Source organism: Thalassophryne amazonica, chromosome 23 (assembly GCF_902500255.1).
Source record: "Thalassophryne amazonica chromosome 23, fThaAma1.1, whole genome shotgun sequence".
Classification (NCBI taxonomy): domain Eukaryota; kingdom Metazoa; phylum Chordata; class Actinopteri; order Batrachoidiformes; family Batrachoididae; genus Thalassophryne; species Thalassophryne amazonica.
In genome coordinates, this window is record NC_047125.1 from 822801 (window position 1) to 847381 (window position 24581).

Sequence of the window (24581 nt, forward strand, 5' to 3'; positions counted from 1 at the left end):
AACCTTAGTCTGTGAAGAAGATTCCCCATTTACATGAACAAATTGTAATCTATTAGATAAATATGATTCAAACCACCGCAGCGCAGTGCCTTTAATACCTATGGCATGCTCTAATCTCTAATAAAATTTTATGGTCAACAGTATCAAAAGCAGCACTGAGGTCTAAAAGAACAAGCACAGAGATTAGACAGTTTAGTTTAGACACAGCTGACTGAACAACCAACATCTTTTGCAACATTGTGTGATGATTTACCCTCTTTTAAGAGTTTGATAATCCTCTCCTTTATTTCAATTGACATCTCTGGTGTTGGAGCCATGATTCATGTCAGTCCACTTGGTGTAACAGCTCTCCAAGGTGTGATCACTCCTTTTTAGATGCAGACTAACGAGCAGATCTGATTTGATGCAGGTGTTAGTTTTGGGGATGAAAATTTACAGGGTGATTCCATAATTTATTCCTCAGAATTGAATGAGTCCATTTTTTTTTCCCCCCCCTCTGCTTGGTCTACAAAAGTAACCGTTACTGACTGCCACAATTTTTTTTTTTCTTGATTTCTTAGTCTTTCTTAAAGCCAGAAAGTTGCCATTTGAAATGACTTTAGTTTTGTGTCATGTCTGTGATCTGCTTTTTTTTTCTACAAAATTAAACCACTGAATGAACATCCTCCAAGGCCGGTGATTCCATAATTTTTGCCAGGGGTTGTAGAAAGAATACTTGGACTTGTCTGATTCGGGTAAACTTTTAAATGACTTGTACTGTCCAAAAGACGGTTCACGCTGACACCATCCTGACGCAACATCATCAAGACAGACACAAGATATAAAATGTGCTTGTGGACGTTGTGTCCCGGGATGCAGCACATTTTATATCTTGTCACTTTCAAGCCACTTTCAAAAATCAATTTTTAGAATAATGTCTGTGTTTTCTTTTTTTTTTTTTTTTTTTTGTTACTGAACCACGTTTGTGTTTAAAGTGTAGGTGACATGTATTGCCATGTTTTCATGAATATCTAAGAATAAAATTAAAAAACAGTTTTGAAATTTATCCTTTCCTGGTGTGCAGTTCTTAAAGAGATAAATATTTGGATTTTTAACTGTGCCCCACTAAAAACAAGGAACTTCCTGGAGTGCTGACATTGGACATGAAGGAGGAGGAAGTGGTGTCAGAACCATTATCTTAATTGTCCCATTAATTTATGGATTTTTACAGGCTACTGACAGCCCAATGGTTTGGGTCAGAACTGCACTATGTTTTTTGGTGTCTGAACTGTTCATTTTTGCCAGCAGAATGGCAGGTGGAACACTTATATTTAGGAGCTCGCAGTTGCACTCTGTCCCTGGCTTCTCCACTTGACATGGAGACAAAACTCAATATTTTGAGATTATTTTATTGTATTGTGGATCATGGGATAATGTCGTCACGTGTAGACTGAGAAGTTCTGAACACACGAGGCGCTGGGAGTCTTTTATCTTGCAGCACAAAGCGGCTCATTGGCTGTGTGCAAAGCAGCTCATTAATGAGAGCTGCAATAATGGATTACAGCCGGCACTGGACTTCCACTAACACTAATTGGTTGACTCATTCATTCTATGTAAAAACCAACACGTTAATGTGAGGTGTGTGTGTGTCTTGGTGTTTACATATAAATGTGCTTTTGTAAAATAAGCCTTTTTTTTTTACAAATAAAAAAAAAAAAGTAATTTGCAAAAGCCAAAAAGTCAATTTGTGATTAGACAACCGTCTGATATAATCGGGGTCAAAATAAATAGAACACTTCCATCTACTGGTGTCTCGATGCTCATATTGCCATGAATACTACGGGCCAGTAGATGGCATTAGAGAATTAAACGTGCCAAAACAAATATTCCAGATAATCTGTGTCTGCTTCGTTTAAGCGGCGTGGAATTTAATAAACGCAAACTGAATTTCAGACATCTTATATGTATTACTCTGGAACAAAGATGACGGTGTTTGTCATAAGCAGGACTTTAAAGAGGAAACAGGAAGCGATTGTAGCTCACAATGATTCCAACTGAAAATAATGGAGAAACAACCTGGGCTGCTTCTGGCATTTTTACATAAAACAAAACACAATAACAACGCCTATAAACCCAGAGAATATATTCACGAGATTTTTAAGCACAATATACAAATGGTTTAATGCTGTTGTCCATGTGGAGCCTGATCAGAGCATCTCAAATGCATTTCTTCTGTCGTGAATGTACTGAGATTACCCATAATGCACCTGGACACAGCATGTCCACAGTAAAAAAAAAAAAAAACCTTCAAAATTAGTGCATTACTTTAAATCTAAAACATATATCTGATTTTTTCACTTTATAAAACTTCATACGTGACGTTAATTTAAATACCATAAGTTAAAACTGTATGCCTCTGGATGACTTGAGTGATATTGCCAGCACATCAGTATGGGGTCAAAAGAAATGATATTTTATCTTTTTTTTTTTTTTTTTTTTTTTTTTTGGTTTGGTTTCCCCCCCTTTTCTCTGACCAGTTTTCCGTTGCTTGCAGAGGATAGAGTGGTTTCTCCTGGAACCAGCTCTCCTCTGTTTGCAGAGAATAGGAACTTAAATCTTTGATTTCAGATTTCATAAATGTTTGTAACTGTTAGCTTTGTTCACCACGCTTGGAAAAAAAAAAAATGTTAGCGGTCTAAAATTTATCGGAAGATAATTAGTCCGCTGATGGTTTTCAAAGTTATCTGAAAAGCTAATCCGGTAATGAAAACATTAGCTTCGATAATTAGCGGAACTGTGTTTTATCACTGAAAGAGCTTGTAAAAAAAAGAAAAAAATCAGTTGATCACATCCACCCATGCTGAAATTGGATGTATTATTTTTTTGAATCACCATTTTGTGTTCTGAACTCTGGCAATATCGTCACAGCTGTCAGACAGTTTGTCACCTAAATCAGGCTCAAAACCATAAATGCCGCCCCCTTCCCCCACAGCTGCTTTAGAAACACCTTGACTGGACATAAAGCAGGTGCCGTTCTGGTGATGACGTAGCAACAATGCAGCGGCTGAGGCCTGAAATAGAGCGCAGGCTTCAGACAGCTGTAGTTCATCCTTCACCTGTGCACTTAATTGACTTTTATTGTTCAGGATTTTTTTAAAATATCAACATTTCATTATTTTTAGTGATTATTTGTGCACATTTTTTGGTGTCACCTACACTTTAATGACTATGTCCAAGAAGACAACACATGTAACAAGTAATAAACGTGCTGTAGAGCAAATTCATCCAACACAAATGACAAACTGTTAATGAAAGTGAACAGCTCTGCTGTTCAGATTAAAACTACTGCGTGTAGATTTGTGAAAATGGCAGCAAATGAAGTTCTGTAAAAGTTTCTTTTTTTTTTATCCTAATAGATTTTAATTGGGGTTGAATGAAGTAAAAGCTGTAGAAAATCTGTCCCCTTAAAATGTGTTTATCCTGAAGTATTTAAATAATGTGGAGGTTAAAGTCTTTCTATAATATGATGCTGCATTAGAAAAGAGCAGTAATGGTTAGTGAGTGAAATATCTTGTTCAGCAGGAGAACAATTTTCTGTTTTCTTAACTGTCTCCACCTTGTTTTAAATTGCTTTAAATTGACCCTTGGTGTGTGTGTGTGTGAGATTTTTGTGTGTGTGTGATTTTTTTTTTTTTTTTGTGCTGTCATCTCCAAACAACGTCACTCAGTTATGACAAATACTAGGATGTCGACCTGTGAGGAATCACGGGTTCTCAATGTGGTCATTTGTACTATATACGGAGAAATCTCTTATAGTTATGCTACTTTTTAAGTCTTGACATCAAAAAATTTCTTGGCTTTTATGAAAGTCTTTATCGAAGGTTTAATCTGTTTTCAGTTGTGTTCAGGTTTCTAAAATGATTTTTTTTGTTGTCAGTAAGCTTTTCTGAAGCTGCTTAACCAGGACAATATTCCATGTAAAGAAATTATAAATAATGGAAGTTGTATATTTGCACTGTGACCATGTTCACATTAAATCAAATTTCTTTCTTTTTTTTTCCCACACTGTTGAGGCATAATCCTGTTTTGTCTGGAGTGTGAACATGTTAATTCTGGGTTTGGGGTCAAATTCAGAATGAAAATGTCCAGATTTGAATCTGCTTTCTGGGATGTTTGAGGATGGACAGAATAATGAACTCTGTCAGGTCTGCGGCGACCTCAGAGGTTTTTATTTTGAAATACATGCTCTTATTGGGGAAGTGCGACATAAACAGAGTTGTTTTCAAAAATTACCGATTTCTCAAAAATATTGTTCCAGTCACCTTGCTGTTTTTATGACTTGAATCCTAATGGAAAAAAAAGCATAAATCTGCCAAAGGACGAAAGTCTGCTGTTTCTGGGTTTCAGTTGATGCTCCGGATACAGAAACGCACAGAGGCCGCTTCCCTTTTACCATGTGGACGTCGACAGCCGACAGCCTGTCCATAATCTAGTCCAATAGGTGGCGGTAATGCACCTAAAACCTGGTTTGTCAAACGTCACAACGATCCATCGAAGAAAAACTTTCCTGTTGTCGTCCGAGGCTAAAGCTAGTTAGCTGAAGACGCTGGAAACTCTTCTGTGAACAGATCAAACTTCACTCTGATCCTCGAAAATGTTTTTTGAAGAGCTCCAGAAGCACAAAGGTCGACAGTAAACCGGAAGAAGAAGAAAAGGTGAAGTTAGTGTGAAAAGGTGGAAGAGCTGAGAAGGTTGTTTAAACAGCGGCTAACTGCTGCTAATGCTGAGATATTTGAGTTGGTAGAAACAAACAGATTGCAGAGCAGCAAGAAGAAACGAGTGGATTTAAAGAAAAGAAACTAGTCAACGTGCTGGAAGCTGTTTTCAAGCCTGAAGTTCTCTGATCTAGAGCAGGTTTGTCCACTAAACTTTATTTCAGATCAACTCCACCACATCCAAATGATAACTGTTAGTTTGTGTTGGAGTTCTGATTATAGACTGAACACCAAATATCAGCAAAAATAAATAAGACAAACTGATGATAAATGAAGGACAGTTCAGCTTGGTGATGGACTGATGAAGCCGATCAGTTGATAGTATCGATTACAGCTGTTTTCTCATTTTATACACACAAAAATGGAAATCTGAGCCTCATGAATCAACTTCATGACTCCAAACTGCTTAACTCTGAGCACAACACCATGGTTTCAATCAAATCACAAGTTAGAATTTGAAGACTTAATTTATCCTGAAGGAAACTGCTGATGTTCCAACTGCACAGATAAACAGAGAAACAATTCGAAATGAACAGCAGGCGACTGGATCAGAAAAATAACCATTGTAAGTTCTTTCAGCTTCTCTTTTTTCTCAGGGTTACCACAGCAGATCTGATATGTATCTGCATGTTTATTTGGCACAGGTTTACACCGGATGCTCTTCCTGATACAAATCCACGACATGGAGAATGGGCACGCTTGAGCCGACTACCTCCTGGTTTGGAAGTGAGCACAATAACCCTCATGCCGCCCTATAATAGAAAATAACCATATTAGAAGAAAATAAAATTTCCAGATAAGACGACTTTAAAAACCTCTTTAACACCGAGGGTGGATTATGGCTCCTGATAGTGTTGATAATATCACACATACAAATAATTTATTGCACATTCTGAGAGTGGAAGAGTTCTTGGACATGTGAGCAGCTGCACACATGTTATTATTGGACATTTGAGGATCATAAAAAGGAAGACTGATGAGACACAGTGAGACAGGGAGGGGACAGCTGTTATGTTAATGAGTGTCAGAGGGAGGAGTTATAGAGTCTAATGGCTAATTTTGAGGCGAGATCGCCCACCACGAGGCTACATGACATCAGGGTTAGTTGTCTTTGTTGTTGCTTGTTGTGAGCAGTCGATGTGATTGGCCACTGCATTTTATTGCTGTAGGATTTTTCTGTGAGCATTGGCTGTTTTTCTGTTCATGAATGTTACTGTGCTGTATGGACATCTGTCTCTGTCAGATCTACAGTGAGGAAAATAAGTATTTGAACACCCTGCGGTTTTGCAAGTTCTCCCACTTAGAAATGGAGGGGTCTGAAATTTTCATCTTAGGTGCATGTCCACTGTGAGAGATATAATCTAAAAAAAAAATCTGGAAATCACAATGTATGATTTTTTAAATAATTTATTTGTATGTTACTGCTGCAAATAAGTATTTGAACACCTACAAACCAGCAAGAATTCTGTCTCACACAGACCTGTTAATTTTTCTTTAAGAAGCCCTCTAATTTCCTGCTTTTAAACTCAGATAAAACTGAAGTTATTGTACTTGGCCCCACAAATCTTAGAAACATGGTGTCTAACCAGATCCCTACTCTGGATGGCATTACCCGGACCTCTAGTAATACTGTGAGAAATCTTGGAGTCATTTTTGATCAGGATATGTCATTCAGTGCGCATATTAAACAAATATGTAGGACTGCTTTTTTGCATTTGTGCAAAAAATTAGAAAGGTCTTGTCTCAGAGTGATGCTGAAAAACTAATTCATGCAGTTATTTCCTCTAGGCTGGACTACTGTAATTCATTATCAGGTTGTCCTAAATGTTCCCTGAAAAGCCTTCAGTTAATTCAAAATGCTGCAGCTAGAGTACTGACAGGGACTAGAAGGAGAGAGCATATTTCACCCATATTGGCCTCTCTTCATTGGCTTCTTGTTAATTCTAGAATAGAATTTAAAACCTCATAGTACCATATCACCCCAATAGAGCGCTTCGCTCTCAGACTGCAGGCTTACTTGTAGTTCCTAGGGTTTGTAAGAGTAGAATGGGAGGCAGAGCCTTCAGCTTTCAGGCTCCTCTCCTGTGGAACCAGCTCCCAATTCAGATCAGGGAGACAGACACCCTCTCTACTTTTAAGGTTAGGCTTAAAACTTTCCTTTTTGCTAAAGCTTATAGTTAGGGCTGGATCAGGTGACCCTGAACCATCCCTTAGTTATGCTGCTATAGACTTAGACTGCTGGGGGGTTCCCATGATACACTGTGTGTTTCTTTCTCTTTTTGCTCTGTATGCACCACTCTGCATTTAATCATTAGTGATTGATCTCTGCTCCCCTCCACAGCATGTCTTTTTCCTGATTCTCTCCCTCAGCCCCAACCAGTCCCAGCAGAAGACTGCCCCTCCCTGAGCCTGGTTCTGCTGGAGGTTTCTTCCTGTTAAAAGGGAGTTTTTCCTTCCCACTGTCGCCAAGTGCTTCACAGGGGGTCATTTTGACCGTTGGGGTTTTTCCGTAATTATTGTATGGCTTTGCCTGGCAATGTGGGGCGCCTTGGGGCAACTGTTTGTTGTGATTTGGCGCTATATAAATAAATAAATTGATTTGATTTATTCTGCACTCTTTACCTGTATTAATTGCACCTGTTTGAACTTGATACCTGTATTAATGACACCTGTTCACACACTCAAATCAATCACACTCCAACCTGTCCACCATAGCCAAGAACAAAGAGCTGTCTAAGGACACCAGGGACAAAACTGTAGACCCGCACAAGGCTGGGATGGACTACAGGACAACAGGCAAGCAGCTTGGTAGAAGACAACAACTGTTATGATTATTTATTAGAAAGTGGAAGAAACACAAGATGACTGTCAGTCTCCCTCAGTCTGGGATTCCATGCAAGATCTCACTTTGTGGGGTAAGGATGATTCTGAGAAAGCTCAGAACTACACAGGAGGACCTGGTCAATGACCTGAAGAGAGCTGAGACCACAGTCACAAAGATTACATTAGTAACACATGATGCTGTCATGGTTTAAAATCCTGCAGGGCAGCAAGGTCCCCCTGCTCAAGCCAGCACATGTCCAGGCCCATTTGAAGTTCACCAGTGACCATCTGGATGATCCAGAGGAGGCATGGGAGAAGGTCTTGTGGTCAGATGAGACCAGAATAGAGCTTTTTGGAATCAGCTCCACTTACCATGTTTAGAGGATGAGAACAACCCCAAGAAAACCATCCCACCACTACACCGTATTGAAGGGAGGATGGATGGGGTCATGTATTGCGAGATTTTGGCAAACAACCTCCTTCCCTCAGTAAGAGCATTGAAGATGGGTCATGGCTGGGTCTTCCAGCATGACAATGACCCCAAACACACAGCCAGAGCAACTAAGGAGGGGCTCCGTAAGAAGCATTTCAAGGTTCTGGAGTGGCCTGGCCAGTCTCCAGACCTGAACTCAATAGAAAATCTTTGGAGGGAGCTGAAACTCCAAACCTGAAAGATCTAGAGAAGATCTGTATGGAGGAGTGGACCAAAATCCCTGCTGCAGTGTGTGAAAACCTGGTGAAAAACTACAGGAAACATTTGACCTCTGTAATTGCAAACAAAGGCTACTGTACCAGATATTAACATTGATTTTTACAGGTGTTCAAATACTTATTTGCAGCAGTAACATACAAATAAATTATTAAAAATCATACATTGTGATTTCCGGAATTTTTTTTTTAGATTATGTCTCTCACAGTGGACATGCACCTAAGCTGAAAATTTCAGACCCCTCCATGATTTCTAAGTGGGAGAACTTGCAAAATCACAGGGTGTTCAAATACTTATTTTCCTCATTGTATATCAGAGGGAGTCTCCCTGGTGTTTGGCATAAGATTAGAGCTTCAGAGTGTTTTTCCTCTTCTCTGACACTGGGACCAAAACATATCACTAAATGCTTTGAGAGTGTATTTACTGCAACATGACATTATTTTTATTTAATTTTTCAAACTGACATAGTTTCTTCAGGCTTCAGTCAAATTATGTATCATTGTACAGATCCAAATGATCAATATGGGGGGAAAAAAGTTTTATTATTTCTTTTTTTTTTTTTTTTTTTTTTTTGCAATATGGCCCAAACCAAGCATTTGAGTTATTTTTCAGCAAACCTGGAAAAAATTAAATTCACTCAACAAGGCTGCAAGTTTGACCATTGAGGCAACTAAACACATATCACACACATCAGGTGGTTGCAGCAGGTACAGTAGTGTTCAGAATAATAGTAGTGCTATGTGACTAAAAAGATAAATCCAGGTTTTGAGTATATTTCTTATTGTTACATGGGAAACAAGGTTTTAGTAGATTCTCACAAATCCAACAAGACCAAGCATTCATGATATGCACACTCTTAAGGCTATGAAATTGGACTATTAGTAAAAATAAAAAAAAAAAGTAGAAAAGGGGGTGTTCACAATAATAGCAGCATCTGCTGTTGATGCTACAAACTCAAAACTATGTTCAAACTGCTTTTTAACAATCCTGTGAATCACTAAACTAGTATTTATTTGTATAACCACAGTTTTTCATGATTTCTTCACATCTGTGAGGCATTAATTTTGTTGGTTTGGAACCAAGATTTTGCTGGTTTACTCGTGTGCTTGGGGTCATTGTCTTGTTGAAACACCCATTTCAAGGGCATGTCCTCTTCAGCATAAGGCAACATGACCTCTTCAAGTATTTTGACATATCCAAACTGATCCATGATACCTGGTATGCGATATATAGGCCCAACACCATAGTAGGAGAAACATGCCCATATCATGATGCTTGCACCACCATGCTTCACTGTCTTCACTGTGCTTCACAGGTGCTGGCTTCATCCTTAAATAGGGGACATCTGATTTACACCTGTTTGTTCCACAAAATTGACAAACTCACTGACTGAATGCCACACTACTATTATTGTGAACACCCCCTTTTCTACTTTTTTTTTTTTTTTACTAATAGCCCAATTTCATAGCCTTAAGAGTGTGCATATCATGAATGCTTGGTCTTGTTGGATTTGTGAGAATCTACTGAATCTACTGGTACCTTGTTTCCCATGTAACAATAAGAAATATACTCAAAACCTGGATTAATCTGTCACATAGCACTACTATTATTCTGAACACTACTGCACGTAAGGAAAACATTCACATCAGGTGATCTCTGGGATCAGCGTTGGTGTCTCCTGCTTTAGGACCTCTGTCCCAGCACAGGGACATTTTGGTGTTGTCTGACACTTGCGATTGGTCTGTCTGGGCAGCAGAGCAGCAGCAGATGATTAAATCGGCCTGTTTTTAGTCTTCCTCCACTTGGTTGTTGACTGTCTTTCTTTTCTGTGTTTTAAAGTCTTTTTACAAACATGTCTGAAGTCCAGCAGCTGAGGGACATGTTGAAACTCCAGCAAACACCTGCTGATGAAGGAATGATCACAGACCAGGAAGAAGAAATGTGTCATTTTAAAGAAGAGAACAAAATAAATAAAGGGCTGGATGCTGTTTTTAATCCTCCGAATCTCTTCTACAGAACAGGTTTGTTCACTCAGCTTTGTTTGTGTTACTGATACTTTATAGCATCAGGGCTGTGAAAACTCTGTGGGATTCCACGGATTTCATCATGGGGAGGAGTGGGGGTGTTAGTGTTGTACTTTTTAATTGTGATTGTTACTGAGTTTTTAACATGCTTATTGCAAAGCTTTCTTTTTTTAAAGACATCATGCAAGTTTTATAAGACCGTGGACATTGATGTGTGTGTTACTGATACAAATCAGTTTCCTCTGATCCGCGGAGTTTCGAGGTGAATACATGCCACTCCAGAGCATGGCTGTTACAACAGCTGTTTTAAAGCGGGACGCAAAATTTTAGAGCTTTCAAGTTTTTAAAAGAAGAATTTTGCAGCATGTCTGTGTCACGGACCAACGTCGCACAGACAGAAGATGGCAAGAAAGACTGTTTGAAAAAGTCTGATAAGGACAAGAATCCATGGAATTGTCACTGGCTTCATCAACACACCTGAAAATTAAATGAAACGGGAAAAGCAAACTGTGTCATCAGAAAACACTGTAAGAATTTTTCTCTCTCTGGAAAATAAACATTGTGCTGTTCAAACAGATTTTAGAAAAGATTATGTGCCTTTTTTTTTTTCTTTCATTAATCTAGACTTTCTTTCATTGAAAAAAAAACAAACATTGTGGCTTTGAATGAATTTAGGCTACATGAATTTACACAACAATGTAAATTAGTTTTTATTAATGTAGCTTTTTCATGGGAGAAAAGACATTGTGGCTTTGAGTGAATTTACACAAGAATATGTGGCTTTTTTTTACTATAAGGTGACTTATTGATATTTTATCATGATTTTTAAAATATTTAGCTGTGGTTTTTTGAACTGCTTTAACAGTCTTTTCAGTCTTCATAAATTTCATTGATCTGAGTTGATGCATAATTTGGTTTACAATTAATAGGAAAATCATTCCAGGTCCTATTTCTACGTCATGTTCTGTTATTTCAACATTATCATTGACAGTTTAAATGAAAGGTTGAGGTTGGTATTTCACACGTTTTAATTTGTTCATGGTATTTCAAATACAAAATGTAAACCAGGCTTCTCAATATAGAAATTTCTAAAATTATCTTTCTTAAACTCAAACTGAAATTAACTCTCTACTACCTTATATAAATTAATTAAAAATATAAAAGCCAAGATGATGGGTTGCATAAATAATCAGCCCCTTTGGTATTAATACCTGTAAATAATCAGTTTAATTGCCAGTTTTCTTCAGACAAGTCAGGGGATGGATACATGAACATTTCCAAGTCGCTGAATATGTCCTGGACTTTATTTACATCACTTATGAAGAAATACAAACAGTATGACACTCTATGGTAAATCTGTGTGGAGTAAACACCAACACGTTACATTGCTTCACTTGTGTTGGTTTTTACATGGAATGAATGAATCAACCAATCAGTATGAGCGTAGGCTTAGTTTACCCATAATCCCTTTGGGTAGTCTGTGCGTTAATGTTCAAATCTTCAGAATTAGTGCATTATTGTAAAATTAACATGTGTGTTACAGATCACTTTGTACATTTTAAGAGTTTACATTAATGTAGTTATTCTATCTGGAATTTTATTTTTCTAGCAAAACCATAATTCAAACCTGATTTCCATTTGAAAACCTCTGCCTCATCACGGAACCACTGTATCCTGTCATGGTAAATGACGCTTTCCTACAGCAGGGGGCAGAGCGCACAAAGACAGAAGCGCTGGCTCATTGGATGTTTGGGTTTGTGATCGCCCTTTGGCGGTGTTTAAACTCAAAATCAGGTTCTTAGTAACTGAGAGCGTATGGGAGGCAAAATTGAAAGTTATCAGTTATCTGTAGCTTCCGATAAGTTTTTAGGCAGTTTATCAGTTTAGCATTTAAAAAGATAACTTTTCAGTTAGCTGATTACCAGTTATTGAAGCTAACTTTTTGGTTAGCTGTGCCCACCACTGTATATGTGTGTGTGTGTGTGTGTCAGTGATGAAATTTTTTAAGAAATTCTCAGACATCTGGGTTTTTACTAACATGGTGAATGTTTCTGAGTTCTTTTTCATGTATGCCAGAATCCATTCATTCAGTTCCACTCCCAAACAGTTCGTGGCGGTAGTGGGCCGTGTTGGTTTGCAAGCTGCCAACAATCTCAAAAAAAGAAGTGTTATTTTGGGGGGGGGGGGGGGGGGGGGGGTTAGGATGTTTTTAAAATCATATCAAATGTCCTGCTTTAAAGTGATCTGAAATGGCACATTTATCAGTCAAATTTATGGAATCTTTGACCAGGAAATTGGCGGCTCATTACAAGACATGACACCAGAAGCAGATCTCACAACCTTCCAGATGTTTTTGGGGTCTTTTAAATGTTCAGACATTTTGGATTAAAAACATTCAGATTTAGCCTTCTTAATTAGGAAGGTGCTTTTGTTACAGAGTTGACGACCAACCAGAGTCAGTGAATCACAGATAGATTTTAGGGGGTTTGAGGCTGAAGACAACCAGTCAAGGTTTAGGTTCCCCACTAACACAAGATCACCAGGGTTTAGCCCTGAAATACAATTATTTAGTGAGCTTAGAGGAGGAGTGGGCAATTAATTTTTACAAGGGGCCACATAGGGAATCTGAATTATGTCCGAGGGCCACACCATCGATAACTTGGCTGTCTCCCATTACAAATTTTACAAAAAATTACCTATTTAATAGCTTTTATAAGTAATTTTTATTATTGTAATAATATGTAAATATTTAAATATACCTAAATAAACCTCTCTAATGATTTGCAACACACAAGCTTGACATTTTTAATATATGTAATAATAATCACAGACCTCATGAGGGCCGTACAGAGACATGCAAAGGGCCACAGTTTGCCCAGGTCTGGCTTAGAGCCTCACGGCGGGCTGAGGGGGCCTGGAACAGCCCGTGACTGTGAGGGACTGTCCCTGCTGGAGTTCAAGTTTCAATGCCAGAAGTTCAAATTGTTGGATATTTGAAACAGAGGAGAGGAGAGTCACATTAATCCTGTTCTTTACATAAATGGCTACACCTCCACCTTTCCTGGGACGATCACAATGAAAAACATTGTAGTTGTTGATGTCGGAATTCTAGACTGGTTACTCAGCCATGTCTCGGACAATATGAGGATATCGACTTCCGTTGTTTGTACCCAGATTTGTACGAGATCAATCTTAGGGAGCAGACTCCTGACATTGAAATGAAGGATGCCAAGACCTGACCTGGCTCTGAAATGATGAGGAGTGTCAATACTTTTCAGGGAGGGCGAGGGGCCTGTGTTAGGTAGTATGCTGTCAGACAATAAGAGAAGAAGAAGGATAAGATATTTCCTCTTTATGTTAGAAATTGAGTCACTTTTAACGTTGGAGACTTTCAGATCAGTGAGTGTGTTTTCTGTGTGTGTAAATTGTTCTGTCGAACTGATATACACATCAGGGGAAGAAGATTCTGTTGAATTAGTCGAATTAATCCCTGCAGGTAGCAGGACATCAGTTGGTGTGAAAGTGAATAATCAATAGCCGATATTGACCGAGTGCAAGTACCTGAGCTGGAGAAATCCAAAGATGGATGCTTCTGGATCCCACCAGAGGTACGATAATACTGACCTCCTCAGAACACATAAGTAAACAGTTGATAATACAAAGATTAAATTCATTGTTACTGTTGCTAGAAGCAGAATATAAATGAAGCGGGGGGGGGGGGGGTAATTAATTAAACAACATGAAGACATTACTGTTACTGTTGTTACTGTCACTGGCTGCAGAATATAAATCGAGCGGGGGAGGGGGGGAATTAATGAATTAATTACACACAGTGGTGGGCACAGTTCTGCTAACCACTAATTATCAAAGCGAATGTTTTCATTATCGGATTAGCTTTTCAAATAACTTTGAAAATCATTGGCTGACGAATTAGCTTCTGATAAATTTAGGTCTGATACGTTTTAGACCGCAAACATATTTTTGCGGGTATAGTGGATAAAGCTTAACAGTTAAAAACATTTGTGAAGTCTGAAATCAAAGATTTTAGTGCTGCCTGCTAAATGTTTTGTAGCAGACGGACAGCTGTAACCTCTGCAGACAGAGGAGAGCTGGTTACAGACGACAAAGCAAAAGAGAGAAAAAAGATAATTTCTCTTTACACCATACTGACTTGCCGGCATATCACCCAAGTCATCTACAGGCATACGGTTTTAACTTATGGTTAAAATTGTAACCAAACTAATTCTGGACAAGTTACTAAAGAAATATGGCTGTGCGCATAGACGCAGCAGCCCTGAGCTCTTTCATATTTTTTGTGCATTCTTTTCTACTTCGATCTGGCCGAGTCTCTACGGTACAGTCATGCCGAGCTACTTGCAGTCAGCACCGGGGTCATTTGCCTTTCATTCACGGACAATGTAATACCTCCGGAGATCATCAGACTCTGATGTGAGACGGGGAAGGTGCTACACGCAGCGGCGACCAAGAGGCAAGCAGAGAAGTGTGCAGGCCAGATTAAAGGTTAACCCATTTAGGCCCCCTCTGCCTTACATCCTTCTCTCAAACGCCCGCTCAGTCCGTAAGAAGATGGACGAAATCAGGCTACGACTGGCAGCCCAGAGGGATAAAACCAACTGCTGCTGCAGGGTATTCACGGAAATCTGGCTGGATTCCAACACTCCAGATGTGGCTATCGAGCAGCAACAATTATTCCTGTACTTGAAATGGCCAACATCACCTGCCTGAATGATTCCCGGCCTGTGGCTCCCACTTCCATCCTCACCAAGTGCCTTGAGTGACTGATACTGAAAAGCATGGACCAGCACCAATTAGTATTAGATCAACAGAGGACGCTGTTGGTACTGTGCTTCACACTCTATTGGAACATCAGGAACACGAAAACACCTACGTGAGAGTGCTTTTTATTGATTTTAGCTCGGAGGTCAACACCATTCTGCCAAGCACAATCCTGTTGAAACTGAGAAACCTTGGAATAAACAACACACTGTGCAGTTGGATACTGGACTTTCTAACTAACTGCCCAGTGCTCCCCAGGGCTGTGTACTAAGTCCACTCCTGTACACACTTGACACACATGACTGCTCTCCCGCACTTCTCAAGCGCGACAACTCTGAAAAGTAATGTGAATCCACCCTATACTGTTTCCAAATCTGATAGTAACCGATTCTCACAAAATAGCCGTATCGGCATCTGATTACGATACTGAGTATCAGCTCAAGACATCTCTTCTAATAAAGTTTTCTGCTTAAAACTGCACTCCAGTCATCATCTATCTCAACGACAGATATCTAAAGCTTTTGTACAACAATCATTTCCACATAAATTCAGCATTCAAGCAAGCAGCATTGGAGCTGCATCATCACGCTTCTTTCCGTGTCCATCTTTTGTTTACGGACAGTAAGGCGGTAAATGAGAACTTCTGAAACATTTTGGAAACCTGTTAGAGAGAGAGAAACCTGTTGGATTGGAGACGATCAGACAGTTCAGAGACTGCGGATTAATGGGTGTGGTGCAGGCGCACGGCCCGGCAGGTGCTGCGCGCACACCGCTAAAGCCTTTTAAATGTTTGCTGAAGAGCTGGTCCACAGTTCTCTACTTGACCACATTATTTTGTATATTGACGAAATATCAATATACTCAAAGGAACGACGATAATGACCGCTGCCTTGTTGTCTCCCAGAGCCAACATCTTATATATTCCAAGCTCCTTCACAACGGGTATGCTAAAGTGTCTCCAATTACGCACGAGGAGAAGCGTATAAATACACCGAAATTGACAATATTTCAATTGGTTTTTGTATTGCTACTTGCCGGCGACATAGAACGGAACCCTGGACCACAGTTACTGGGTCTGAATACATCAGAATTGGTACGGGACTGTACCTTGAATACTGCCCAGAACGTCAATAGCACCATTAGCCTAGCCCACTCACCGTTGCTGTCTTGGTCTTCTTTGGCGGCGTGCAGCTTTCCCAGTGGTTCCGTGGAGGTTGCTGCATCTTTGCCCGGTTCCTGTGAAGCCTTGGACGCGAGTGGCTTTGGCCTGAGGACGGATCATCCCCTGGTCTTGTCTGCTGACCCTTGGAACTGTCGCGGGCGCACCGGCATCTTTGTGGGCACTTCTGACATCAACTGCCCCGGTGTTAGTGGTAGCACGGCTTCGGCTAAGCTACTGTCTGCTACCGGTGATGCCTCCATGGACATTTTTAACATCAAATGTTCCAATGTTGATAGTAACACGGCACTGCCTAAGCTGCAATTCGCTACCAGTGTTATATCTGGTGAGACGACCGCAGTGTGCATCGGTCCGGAGACTCCATTAATTGAGGGGCGAGTGGTTACAGGCGATTCCTGCAGCAGCGAGTATATAACTATACAAAATGTGACCCAACGCAAGCAATCCAACACATTGAAACAAAAGCACAGGTACTTTCAAACTGTTAATCATGCTAAGGTGATTTGGGATCGCAAATGTAAGCGGAAAGGAATTCTTGGAGGTCACTTAAACATACGGAGCCTTGTTCCTAAGCAGGAGCAAATTGAACACTTATTGACAGACTCAAATTTGGATTTCCTGGCTCTGAGTGAAACGTGGCTAAATCCCAATATCCCTACGCAAATGATCAACATTCCGGGTTACGTTACTTTTCGTAAAGATAGACAAACAGGAAAGGGAGGAGGTGTTTTGACATATGTTAGGGAAACACTTCATTGTATTGAAATTAATGTAGATTCTTACAATATGGAATGTTTAGTTTTAAAGATTGTTTTATCACCAACAATGAGTTTTAATATTGTGATTTTATATAATCCTCCATCTTTTAACGTGTCCTTTTTTTCAAAATTAGATGAAATTTTTAAACAATTAAAACGTGATAGTGAAATAATTGTGCTTGGGGATTTTAACATTAATTGGTTGGACAAGCAAGGTAAACAAAAATTAAAGGCAGTAACTTCAAAATATAAATTAAAGCAATTAACGGTAGGTCCAACAAGACTAACAAAGACAAGCAAAACTCAAATAGACCTTATGTTTACAAATAAACCAGAACGTGTAATAAAAACGTATAATCTTATCACAGGATTATCTGACCATAATTTGATGCTAATTGCTAGAAAGTTAACAAAAAAGCATCTGCATTATTTTGCACAAATGCCAGTTTTCAAAAAACCCCAAAAGGAATTAGAAAAAGTGATATGTCTCATCTTGATAATGACATGAATAGCATTAACTGGGACTCCGTCCTTTAAACGCAAGATCCAAAGAATTGTTGTGATATGTTTACAGATACATTATCACAAGTGATTCAGAAGTACACAAAGCCCCTTAAAATGAGGAAAGGACGCCAGTCATTACCGTGGTTAACTAGTAAATTGTGTCGGTTGATGAAACAGAGATACTGCTCGTAAAAAGGAAATTTCAACAGAACGATATACTGACAATGCTATTTATAAAAGCCTCAGAAATAAAGTGGTTAGTGAGATAAGAAAAGCTAAAACTGTTTATTTTATGCGCTTGATGGAAACGTCCAGGGGTAACAGCACTTGCCTATGGAAGCAAATACATACACTGACAAAGAATGACTCCAAACAAAAAAATAGATCTTTAATACAACTAAATATAGATGGGAATTTGATTACTGACCAAATGAAGATTGCTATCTCACTTAATACCTATTTTGTGACCTCAGTGGAACAATTAGCAGAAACTTGTAAACTTATAGAGCTCCCTGAGATATCCACGGGCCCATCAGAAACTGCATTTTCAATATTACAAATTAACGAGGATTGTGTTAACAAAATAGTAATTAATCTCAAACCATCTAAAGCAAAAGACATAATTGGATTAGATTCTGATTTTGTCAGAAAGCATAATAATCTCTAGTTGGCCCTCTAACACATTTGATTAACCTATCCATTTCTAGGGCGAATGTTCCACAAAAATTAAAACAAGGTCTCATTAGTCCAATTTTAAAGCTGGAGACCCAAACAAAATATGTAACTATAGACCAATTTCAGTCCTTCCAATTCTGTCAAAGGTGCTTGAAAAAACAGTGGCGAACCAACTTATTGATTATCTGGAAAGTAGTAATATTTTACATCCAAAACAATTTGGATTTAGGCCTAGATACTCAACAGAAATTGCTACATGCTACCTAACAGACGTGATTAAAAAAAATCTGGATCAGGGAAATGTGGTTGGAGCAGTGTTTTTAGACCTCCGTAAGGCTTTTGACACTGTAAAACCACCATGTTCTCCTGCACAAATTAAAGCAGTTAAATTTTTCTCAACAGTCTCTCAGCTGGTTTACATCTTATTTGGAGTCAAGAACACAGCAAGTAAAAATCAATGGCTCTATATCGCCATCTCAGGAGTATAAAATGGGGATACCACAAGGTTCCATCTTGGGCCCTATTTTATTTTGTCTCTATATTAATGACCTTCCGACCATTTGCACTGAGGCTGAATGCCAGCTGTATGCTGATGACACAGTAATCTATGTCTCAGCAAAAACTCCAGAGAAGGCTGCAGAGCTTCTTAATAAACAAATGACCCGGGTCTCTCAGTGGCTGGAGGATAATTTCTTGTTTCTAAATTGTTCTAAAACGGTGTCTGTGTTTTTCAATAAGGCAAAAGCCCAAAGAAAACTTTAGGATAAAGGAAATTCAAAGAGTAAATGAATTTAAATATTTTAAATATCTTAAATTTGAGAGTCACATAAAGAAAACGACTAAGACAATTAGGACTAACTTGAATTGTTTTCGTCTCATAAGATCTTGCTTGTCAATTCGTGCAGCCACATTATTTTTTCATGCAATGATCTTGTCTCATTTTTTTATATTGCATCACTGTTTGGGGCCAGGCGAACGAATCCTCTCTAAAAGGTTTGAATTCTCTTTACAAACAAGCCTTAAAACTGCTTGACCAAAAGCCAATTAGGTGGCACTATTGTAAAATCATAGAAAAGTATAAACTCTTAAGCTTTGAAAATCTTTTGAAGTGTTCGTTTTTGAATTTAGTTTTTAAATGTATTAATGGTCTTGTTCCTGATATTGTAAAAGGAATGATTCAAAAATGTCAAACTCGCGGTATCATTACAAGAGGAGCTGTGAGTGGAGACTGTAGACCAGTCCGATGTAAAACAACTTTTGGACAGAATGCGTTTGCAGTTAAAGGTCCACAGATCTGGAACACCATACCTGCCGAACTGAAATTTCTTATAGACCTGAATGATTTTAAGCATAAAATAAGACAATGGCTTAACTTAAATCAAATCTGTAGACATTAGCCATATTTTATAGTGTTTTATTGTATTGTGATATTGCTACTATCATGTGTTGTTTATGATTGTGTAAGTGTCCTTTTTATGTTCTAGGGACCAGGTTTGCGAATTAGCTATTAGCTATATGACCTATGAACATGGCATCGGTTATTGTAGCAATGCTTTTTGTTCTGTCCCTATCAAATAAACAGAGAAAGAACTAATGTCAAAAGTAAGAGTTGTTACTGTGTCACTGTGCTCTTGCTAAGATTATATAAGATTAAGTTTCCATTTCCCAGGAATGGTATGTGCTCCGCTATCACATCTTCTTGTAAAGGCCCCCTGACACGAGCATGACTTTAGACTCACGCACCAGCACGGCCGTCGTCGTGACAACCCCACCCACTTTGTTCCCAGCTGGACGCCATTCTTTCTTCCACCGCCTGCCATTGCTCTGCGCTGGATGCTGCGCATATAAAATAATTATTTTGTGGTGAATTAATCATTTCTTTCTGCAAATTGGCCACTGAAAACTGCTCGAATTGCTTCCTGAATCACAGAGGAGGCTGCAGCCGGAGCCATTCACGCGCGCGCTGAAATACCTGGAGAAAGCATTGGGAGACGTCTAAAAAGGTAATTATTTGCCATGTTTACATTGTCATAGCTTGATAAAACGTTTGTGTGTTCTTTCCTTCTTCTGTGCAGCTGTTAAAGTATGTTCATAACAGATTTATCTTCTTGTTATAATCGTTCAGATGAGCTGCGCTCTGATGCGAGCCACCGACGTCACCACTCACTCTGTTCACTTCTTCTTTACTCGACTTGACGAGCTGCACGTCATATTGCTGATTAGATCGCGTCATGTAACACGACATTGGTGTGTGAAAGATTTTTTGGAACATTTCAAAATTCACTGTGCGCAATAGCACGCACCGGTGCCCCTCTCACGTTCAGTCTGAACCCATTAAACACGAGTTTACTCTCCAGCACGGCACAGGTCGTGCTAGTGTGTGACTCAAAGTCATGCTCATGTTAGGGGGCCTTAACTATCAGCCAGTCTCCATTTCTCTTATCTGCATTAGAAGACACAACAACAGGATGCCATTGCGGTGAGTCAACAGGGTGGATACTGAAAAATAGGCCGAACAATCAACCGTAGCGTCCTGTTTTTGTGTGTTCCAGTGTGCCACTGTGTGTTTGTGTTTTTTTTCTGAACCAGTTCCCGCGTGAGCTACGTTCACTAAGATTTGAGATCTGTTCTGACTTTGCACGGGACTAAAATAAGTGGTCTTTTCTGTATTTAAAGCATTGCTTCAGAGCCCTTTGTTCAGGATGGATTCAACAGAGTCGGATCATTTACACCAGTTAGTATTTTTACATTGAAAAGACATTCAAAGGTGAAAGATAAAAGTTGATAAACAGGTGTATGTTTCCTGCCCGTACTCTTCACTTATGTCTAGTTGATATTTTCTCCTGCTCGACCGATGTCTAGTTAACATACTTGTCGTTATTGATTAAAATTGGTCGACAAGACCTACGATTTATATTTTTTTTATTTGCACCTTAAAATAACGAGCCGCTGCTCGGAGATTATAATGACTGTGCCACTTACAGTCACTCCCACACACAGAATTGTGCGCGCACACACACACACACACACACACACACCAAGGGTCAATTTAAAGCTTTCAGTTCACCTAACATGCAGGTGTTCGGATGTGGGAGGAAGCTGCAGCACCCGGAGAGAACCCACACAAACACGGGGAGAACATGCAAACTCCACACAGAAAGGCCACAGGTGGGAATCGATCTCATGACCTTGCTGTGAGGCAACAGTGTTAACCACTAATCCACTGTGCTGCCCTAAGTAATAATAATACATTTGTAAAGAATTTTAAATAAAGGAAAAAACTCAAAGTGCTGAACATAGTGCAGACGAACGTGAAACAAAGATCCCCATATCCCAAAATAAAAACAAAAACAGAAAAGAATTAAATACAACGAGAAAAAAATAATGACAAGAAGATGACAAACCTTCAAACTAATTACAGAAAATATGTTTTATATTAGTCTTGGAGTGTTTCTGTGTAGGCTCTCAGTTGTCCAGGTGGTTTCCATAGTAGAGAAGCTTGAATCTTCGACTGGACTGGGTTGATGGCGCGAGGACGTTTCGCTTCAAATCGCAGAAGCTTCCTCAGCTAAAATTCTTGCTGTGGTAGTCTGACTTCTGTCTTAACTCTTGTAGAGAAGAATAAACAGAAGCCACAAAAGCTGGAGTTTTAAACCTAACCAGACCCTCCTACTGAGAGGCAGACTGCTACAGGCTAGTGACTAAACAATGGCTCTAATTAGCACCTATTGTGCTCTAGTTAGCACTCTCCTAATGACAGGGCAGCTGTCCCTCTCCTGATGGCTCCCTTGACAACTCTCCTGATGACATGAATGACTCATTACCATGAACAAAAGACTGAAACTGCTTTGACGTGAGTACCCCATTGTAAACAGAGGACAATGCGTGTCTCAGACCCCCTCCCCGGTTAAAGCTGGGTTTCAACTGTTTCACATAGAATGCCTCCTTGACCCCTCTCTCAAAACATTTCTTCTCTCTGGCTAAGATTTTAACTTCCTTGTCCTCAAATGTGTGGTTAGTGTCTTTAAGGTGGAGATGAACTGCAGACTGAGGTCCACTGGCGCCCTCTCTGTGGTGCTGGTATAGCCTTTTGTGTAAAGGTTGCTTAGTCTCACCTATGTAGTGTTCCTTACAGTTTTCCTGACATCTGATAGAATACACTACATTGCTCTGTTTGTAACTAGGGATCCTGTCCTTAGGGTGAACTAATTTCTGTCTCAAGGTGTTAACCGGTTTAAAGTAAACTGGGATTTTGTGCTGTCTGAAGATCCTCTGTAGCTTTTCCCCTACTCCTGCTAAATAAGGGAGAGACACTCCTCTTCATCTTGTCTCCGTCTCCTGTCTATCTGGTCTCTGTTCTCTGGGACTTCTGCACTTTGTCCAGGGACCATCGTGGGTAACCACATACTGTGAGGGCTTTCTGTACAAGTTGTTGTTCTTTAGCCCTTCCCTCTGCAGTTGTGGGCACCTGTAGGGCTCTGTGTTGAAGAGTCCTGATCACCCCGAGCTTGTGTTCAAGGAAGTGGTTTGAGCCAAAGAGCAGTATTGGTCAGTGTTAGTTGTTTTTCTGTAAATCCTGTCTGGAGCTGCCTGTTCTCTCCAATCGTAACATCACAGTCCAAGAAGGCTAAATGGTTGTTTATGGCATCCTCACGTGTGAACTTGATATTGGAGTCCACCGAGTTGATGTGTTCTGTAAAGTCCTCAACTTCCTGTTGCTTGATTTTAACCCATGTGTCAAAGTGGACAAAGTGCAGAAGTCCCAGAGAACAAAGAGACCAGATAGACAGGAGACGGAGACAAGAAGAAGAGGAATGTCTCTCCCTTATTTAGAAGGAGTAGGGGAAAAACTACAGAGGATCTTCAGACAGCACAAAATCCCAGTTTACTTTAAATCAGTTAACACCTTGAGACAGAAATTAGTTCACCCTAAGGACAGGATCCCTAGTAACAAACAGAGCAATGTAGTGTATTCTATCAGATGTCAGGAAAACTGTAAGGAACACTAAATAGGTGAGACTAAGCAACCTTTACACAAAAGGCTATACCAGCACCGCAGAGAGGGCGCCAGTGGACCTCAGTCTGCAGTTCATCTCCACCTTAAAGACACTAACCACACGTTTGAGGACAAGGAAGTTAAAATCTTAGCCAGAGAGAAGAAATGGTTTGAGAGAGGGGTCATGGAGGCATTCTATGTGAAACAGTTGAAACCCAGCCTTAATCGGGGAGGGGGTCTGAGACACGCTTTGTCCCCTGTTTACAATGGGGTACTCAGGTCAAAGCAGTTTCAGTCTTTTGTTCATGGTAATGAGTCATTCACGTCATCAGGAGAGTCATCAAGGGAGCCATCAGGAGAGGATTCCGTCCCATCATTAGGAGGGACAGCTGCCCTGTCATTAGGAGGGTGCTACCTAGAGCACAATAGGTCCAGTCGAAGATTCAAGCTTCTCTACAATAGTCTTGGAGTCATATTTCAAATGCCAACAGGCAGCCTGTTCCACAAGATACGACCACAGCAAAAAAAAAAAAAAAAAAAAGGCTCTGAAGCCTGCTGACTTCTTTTAAACCCTTGAGACACAGAGCAAGTCTGCATCCAAGGACCACAGGGCACAAGGAGGCACATAAAGCTGAACAAGTTCAGATAGTTGAGTTCATGACCATTTAGAGCCTGAAATGTCTAACAAAATCTTAAAATCTAGTCCTTGAGTACGTGAAGGGAAGCCAGAATGTCTGTGATCAAACCTCCTGGTTTTCATCAAAACTTGAACAACCGTAATTCTGTACCATCTGTAGATATCCTACACTATTTTATATCAATCCAGAAAATAAAACACTGCAATAGTCAGTTGTGGAAGACAAGGACGTGAATTACAATTTCTGAAAATTAAAACAAATGCTGATGTACATTTCTACTTTATCAGTTCCATCAGTGCAATAACTTACTGTCATCAGGTCAAACTCACCACGGATACTTTATTTTAGTGAGTGTTGTTCAAACATTTATTGTTAATTTGTTTCTTTGCAGACATGCAGCCGTTGTTGGTGATTAAAGAAGAAACTCTCCCTGAACACCAGGAATGTAATCTGAGTGTTGACCAGGAGGACATTAAAGAAGAAGAGAAGCTGTGGATAAGTCAGCAGGGAGAGCAGCTTCAGCAGCTGGAGGAGGCAGATCTCACCAAGTTTGGTTTCACTGCCGTCCCTGTGAAGAGTGAAAATGATGATGAAAAACCAGAGTCATCACAGCTTCATCAAAGGCGAAGTGATGAGAGCACAGAGGCTGAGCCTGTAGCCAGCAGCTCATCTGTACACAGAACACTGACAGCAGAAGCTGATGGAGAGGACGATGGAGGACCA